Source organism: Arachis ipaensis, chromosome B2 (genome assembly GCF_059453495.1).
Source record: "Arachis ipaensis isolate K30076 ecotype BB chromosome B2, ASM5945349v1, whole genome shotgun sequence".
Lineage (NCBI taxonomy): Eukaryota > Viridiplantae > Streptophyta > Magnoliopsida > Fabales > Fabaceae > Arachis > Arachis ipaensis.
In genome coordinates, this window is record NC_142437.1 from 71,885,051 (window position 1) to 71,892,084 (window position 7,034).

At 37.7% G+C, this 7,034-nt stretch overlaps 1 pseudogene; it reads right to left on the reverse strand.

Moving 5' to 3' along the window:
* Positions 1-5,686: 5,686 nt before the first annotated feature.
* Positions 5,687-6,264, reverse strand: LOC148574351 (uncharacterized; annotated as a pseudogene).
* Between the last annotated feature and the right edge of the window lie 770 nt (positions 6,265-7,034).

Here is a 7,034-nt window from a genome sequence, read left to right on the forward strand (position 1 = left end):
CTTCAAGCAACTAATATATATATATAAATATAGCTCTGGGTTGCTTCAAGCAACTAATATATATAAATATCTCTTTATTATATTACTCTTCTCTTTATATCTCTTTACTCTGTTCTAGTTTCTCTTTTCTCTGTATCTCTTTACTCTGCTCTGGTTACTCTATTCTCTGTATCTCTTTACTCTGCTCTGGTTACTTTGTTCTCTGTGTTTTTCTATTCTGCTCTGATATCTTTGCTTAACGTATGTATTTAAAGCTTCTGTAAATTTCGGTATGAATAGTTAGCCTGTCCCAAGTATAGGTTCATTAAGTCTATACTGAAATAGTTTAACTTTTCATATAATACCTAATCCTAGTCGCAACTCAAGTACTAACTAAGTTACCCTAGTTTGTTCACTAGTCTCTGTCTGTTTTTCTGTCATTAAAATTTTACAGACTTTTTCTTTGATTTTTAACTTTTCTTTAACTTTTTATCTTTTCTTTATCTTTGCCTCACTAACATGTTATTACCACTCCCTAAGTGTTTTATGAAGGTAATTATGAGATTTTGCACTTAAAGTTGTCTTTCTAAAACTTTTCTAGAAAACTGTCTTTTTCGCATTATTTTATTATTTTTATTAAAATATTATTTTTAATTAAATATTATTATTTAATATTTTATTATTATTTATTATTTTATCATTAATTTTCGAAAATTAACTTACCTTTTATTTTTAACCTTTAAAATTCACTTTTTACCACCCGTAACTTTTAATATTTCTACTTTTACCACCTTAACTTTTAGAAAATACAAAATAACCCCCCCAAACACCAAAATATTTACTTCCTTGCCCTTTCTATGATCTAAAAGGTGTTCTTCAATGTTCTTCACCACACTTAAAGTGTTCTTCATGTTCTTCGTATATTCTTCAGATTATTTCTTTGTTTTTACCCGTTTTTCAGTCTTTTCAGCAACTGATTTTTACCATAATTCAAATTAAATTAGCAGCCACTAAAACCCCATATTTTCTACATGATTTTAACATAAATTGAACCCCAATTTAAGGATTAGGGTTCGGTTTTTCAGCAGCCATGAAGAACATAAGTTTCAAGTTGAATATCATCAAATTTCATCAAATTTTCACCAAAATTTCAACAAGAATCAATCATATAAACAATCAATTTCAAGCACATCCAAACCATATCATAATCATACAACTCAAACAAAATCAATCAAGATTAATTTCGTCAAACCCTACCTGGTTTTGCTGCTCCTAATTCAGTTAGACTTTCAGGTGGTCCTTAAGCACTTTTTCCTCCTAAATCACATCAAGAACAACTTTAAATCCAAAAACCCTCAACTAACCAAATCTCACTCAGCATGTTAGGAAGTGATTTCTAACCTTAGACTTGCTGGAAGTTCACGTTTCTTGGCCCTCAAGTCAAGTTAAGCATGATTCCTAAGGAAGAACATCAAGAAAACACATGTTTAAACATGTTTCCTTGAAACCGAATCAAAAGAGAGATGGTGCAGCCAACTCACCTTGATTCCAGCCTTGATAAGTCATATGATCATGTAGAGAAATAAGAGAGGATCATTTTGGTCAGATTGGAATTTTGATTTGAGTTTTAGTTCAGCAGAAATCAAGCTTTGAAGATTTGGAACTAAGAACTTTTCTCTCTTTTTCTCTCTTCCTATTTTCGGCCACAAAGTGAAAATGAGCCAGCCTTGGGGGTTTTGGGGGTGTAGGGTGAGTTTTGATTGGTTGGCTTGGAGGTGGATTAAAATAATATTAAAATATCTCAGGTGTATAACTACTAAAACTAGATGTATCGGAACACTTGTAAAAACATCTCTAAAAATTATTTTCTAAGCTACTAGCATAAATGACACTAGTAACATATTTATTATGAGAATAAAACATGAATAATGAGGCCTTAGCATTGCTAAATTCATCAGAGAGTGCTGGTGCTAAGCTGCACCAGTAAACTGTGAACCCGGTTAAACCGATTTTCTGTTTTTAACTAAAACTGACCAGGTAACCTTATAATATCATTCAAGAAGCTTATAATACTAATATAATGATAATATCATGCTATTATCTCTCTTATCTCATAAATCGAGTCCAGTTTGTCAAACTGAGACTATTTACGAAAAACCGAATCAAAACTCCTAACCGATACGGTTCAAAAACTAGGTTCTTCGTGACCGCGTTATCGAGCTTGCCTTAGAAAAGGTTCTAGCTTAAATATAACATAATGATAATGAGGATTGAGATACTTGATGATATATCAAAGGTTTTCCCCTTACTGATCCTTCAGAGAAATCCGTACTTTCAGAAAAGATCTCGCATACTCGAAAACTGGGGTTGTTACATTCTACCCTCCAAAAAGAAAATTTTGCCCTCAAAATTTCAGTTACCTGAGAATAGATGCGGGTAATCAGCTTTCATCTTATCTTCCCATTCCCAAGTGTGTTCTTCTTCTACTTTTTGTCCCCAAGCTACTTTGACTAAGCGAACAGTTTTGCCTCTTAGCTGCTTATCACTTCTTTCTACGATCCGAACTGGTGATGCTTGATATGTCAAATTGTTTTGTAACTGTACTGTTTCTGGTTGTAAAATGTGACTTTCATCGGTAATATATTTCTTATGTTGCGAGACATGAAAAACACCATGAAGGTTTAATAAGTAAGGAGAAGGGCTATTTGATAAGCTACTAGACCGACTCTTTTAAGTATTTGGAAAGGTCCTATATATCGAGGGTTAAGCTTTTTAGCCTTAAGGGCTCTACCTATTCCAGTAGTCGGGGTTACTTTTAGAAAAACATTGTCTCCCTCACTAAACTCTAAGGGTCTACGTCTATTATCGGCATAACTCTTTTGACGGCTCTGTGCTGTCTGGATCTTTTGGCGAATCCCCTTTATCTTCTCAGTAGTTTCTTGCACTAAGTCTGGACCTAAGACACTAGCTTCTCCATCATCATTCCAGCACAATGGTGTCTGACATCTCCTTCCGTAGAGAGCTTCATAAGGTGCCATCCCGATACTTTGTTGGTAACTATTGTTGTAGACGAACTCGACCAACGGCAAATATTTATCCCAACTACCCTGGTTATCCATCACACAAGATCTTAGCATGTCTTCTAATGTCTGGATTGTCCACTCTGATTGTCCGTCTGTCTAAGGATGGTATGCTGTACTCATGTACAATTCTGTTCCCAACGCTTTCTGGAAAGCTCCCCAGAATCTGGAAGTAAACATCGGATCTCGATCTGAAACAATTAATGAAGGTATCCTGTGCAATCGTACGATTTTTTGAATATATATCCGTGCCAACCTTTCTAAAGTATAGTCAACTCGAATCAGAAGGAAGTGCGCTGACTTTGTTAACCTGTCCACAATTACCCAAATGGCATCATGCCCTGTTGAGGTTCTTGGCAATCTCGTGATAAAATCCATAGTGGTCTGCTCCCATTTCCATTGTGGTATTTCCAAGGGTTGCAGGGTTCCTAACGGCTTCTGATGTTCCACCTTCACCTTCTGACAGGTTAAACATTTTGAGACACAATAAGCTACCTTTTTTTTTTCAAGCCCGGCCACCAGAACGTTTGTTTCAAATTTTGATACATCTTTGTTACTCCAGGATGCATAGAGAATCTACTTTGATGAGCTTTTGCAAGAATCCTTTGTCGCAAATCCCAGAGTTAGGCACACAAATTCTGTTCTTGTACCTCCATACACTACTATGATCCTGTCTCACAGCTTCTGGTCCTTCTGCTCCCATACGTCTTAACATTGTCATCATTTCTGAATCCTAAATACAATCTTTGGTATATCTAGCTCGCTTACTCGAATTTGGTGATGACCCGATCGCAAGTCAATCTTAGAGAACACAGTTGCACCTTTCAACTGATACATCAAATCATCAATCCGTGGAAGTGGATACTTGTTCTTAATAGTGACCTTATTTAGCTGTCGGTAATCTACGCAAAGTCTCATTCCACCGTCCTTCCTCTTTACTAGCAATACTGGGGCTCCCCATGGTGATGCACTTGAACGAATAAATTTCTTTCCAAGTAGCTCATCTAACTGCTTCTTCAACTCTGCAAGTTCCAATGGTGACATCCGATATGGTGCTATGGAAATTGGTCCGGTTCCAGGTACTAGTTGAATGCTGAATTCTATCTCTCGCTGAGGAGGAAATTCGGGGATGTCGTCCAAGAAAATATTAGGAAATTCCTTCACCATTCGGATTTATTCTAGGCTTAATTCACTATCATTCGAGCTAGCCGCTAACAGAACGTACCCCTCATAATCACTCCCGTCTAAGGTAAGTCTTACAAAATTTAGATATAAGGTATGAGATAGAATTGGTTTAGTGTGTGGACTATCAGATGGATTAACAGCAGTTCTTTCAAAGCAATCATGAAAAACATGATATTTAGATAACCAATCTAGCCCTAGAATAACTTCTAGACCACATGGAGGCAAACAGATTAAATCATGTATGAAAGTCCTGTTCCTAATAGTAAATGGTACTTGCAGGCACACTAAATTGGTCAAAGCATTTTGGGATGCAGGTGTATGGACAATTAAATCAAAATTTAACTCAGAGAAATCTAGTCCCAACTCACAAGCAACAGTTAAAGAGATAAAGGAATGCGATGCACCCGAGTCATACAGTACAGTTAGAAATCGATTTTTGACATAACACTGACCTTGGATCAGGGCGTCTGATTGCATAGCATCATCAGCAGTCATAGCAAACACTCGACCTTATTCCTGAGTTCGCACTAGATTCCGAACAAATTTTCTTGGGTAGATCCTAGCTTTGTGTCCAGATTCCTCACAAGTAAAATAAATGTTCGTTCCTTACAGCATCCAAATCTGATATAGCCATAGCCATGGAGATCATAACAGCTGTGAGGATAGCTGTACCTCGCATCGATTCATCATGCGAAACTCGATTAAACTATGCCTATTCGCAGTCATTAAGGTTCTATCCGCACCAAACAATCAACGTTAAGGTGATCAGTCTTAATATTTCAAGTAAGGCACGAACATTTCCAAAATGAACGCTCATAGACATTCATGCCAAATGTATCTTAAAAATACCCTAACAGCATGAGACACAAAAGCAGAGTATGCAATGAAGCATAGTCAGTCCACTCCCCAGGATCTATTGGGAACGAACTGCTCTGATACCAAATTGTAATGACCCAGCTCCCAGTATGCCATGGTCATACAAGAAGCTAAGTGTTACCAACTTGTTCTTCCTAATTATTAACTATTACTTAATATATGAGCCTGTTCCTTGTTAGAACATTTCCAATTTTACGAGTAACTTTTTTTTTATTCGCTGTGGATGATAATGTAAAATAAACAAACATACATTGAGAGCAATGAAAGCAAGCGTAGAGAAATATAGAAATATAGCAGATAATATACATCATGTACACTATAACACAACATGTAGCATTTACACAAGATCAAGTCAGTTTACGTCCTCGTCAACCTACGTAGCTAATAAATACACGACACTCCCAGGGCCTGCCTATACAAAAAGCCGCTAAACTGGTACCCAGGCTAGCCTAACCACTACATAGCTCCCAGCTCTCGGGTGTTCTAACACAAGTGAAAGACTAACTATCAGATAATGTCAGACTAGAGTGTCATCAAAAGAATACCCCTTCGCTGTCAAACTATCTCTACACGTGACCGTTTGGAGAATCGCCATGAGGCTCGTCCACCTTCTCATCCTGCTCTATCTCTATCTCAGGATCCTTCTCCTCCTTATCATCCGCAGCTACAACTATACCCTCAGATCCACCAGAAGCATTGCTGTCACTATGTACAAATCCATTCGCGAGCACAGGTCCGTTCGCGTAAATAGGAGCTATCCCATCGTCCGGTAGTGTCGGCTCAGCAGGCTGTGGAAAGTCAAGGATCGGCTCAGGGGAAAAGTCCCACTCTGGTGGTATCACAGGTACGTAGTCACCAGCTAACTCAGAGTCACCAGAAATGATAGGCTCAGGTTTCATCACATTCAAAGGTTGAGCTGGTATAGGGTGTCCGGGACCGTCAGGAAAAGGATGTACAGGTGCATCAGGGAGTAACCAGGACAAGGGAAAGTTGTAGGGTGCGTCAGGATCAAAAAGTGGACTAGACAGAGGATGTTAAAAAGGGAAATTTTGTAACACGTAACGTCTCATACGAGGCTCCGCACTCAAAATGTAGTAACCATAGTACACTGGATCCTCGTAAACGTAAGGGTCCTCGAACTCATAGAATATCATGCCCATCTCCATCTGAAGGGGAGGAAGGGAAATAAGGGGGTAAGAACTGGGGAGTTCTTAGTAGAGCCGGGGTTATTAGTTACGTTCATTTATTTGGAGTCGATTAGCAGACGAATAACATAATATAGCAAAGCAGTAAACAGAAGATAAAGATAGAAAGAGAAAGTAGAGACAACAGAAAGCAGAACACAAACAAAAGAATACAGGAAAACAAAACACAGAAATAGCGTACAAGCAGACAAATATAAAGAAATAGATCACACACAGAAAAGAATGCAGCAGAGAATGATGCGTAGACAAGAATGATGCATGTCTAGCCCTAGCGCAGGCCATGAGCTCATGTGTCCGTTGGCTGCCCGCAATCCTGACATTTATCCGGTCACGAGTAATCCCGATTTCCTGGATACAATTTTCCGTTCCTAAATAAATGCGCATATAATAATTGCCGCTCATTTGAGACAGCCTCTGCTTACTGCAGGAAAATATATATATACTCTGCTCTGCTCTGGGGAAGCGAAAAATAGCTGTAGGTAACTTAGTTTCCCTACAGAAGCTTTGGGTTGCATTAAGCAACTAATATATATTAAATATAGCTCTGGGTTGCATCAAGCAACTAATATATATATAAATATAGCTCTAGGTTGCTTCAAGCAAATAATATATATATAAATATAGCTCTGGGTTGCTTCAAGCAACTAATATATATAAATATCTCTTTATTATATTACTCTTCTCTTTATATCTCTTTACTCTGTTCTAG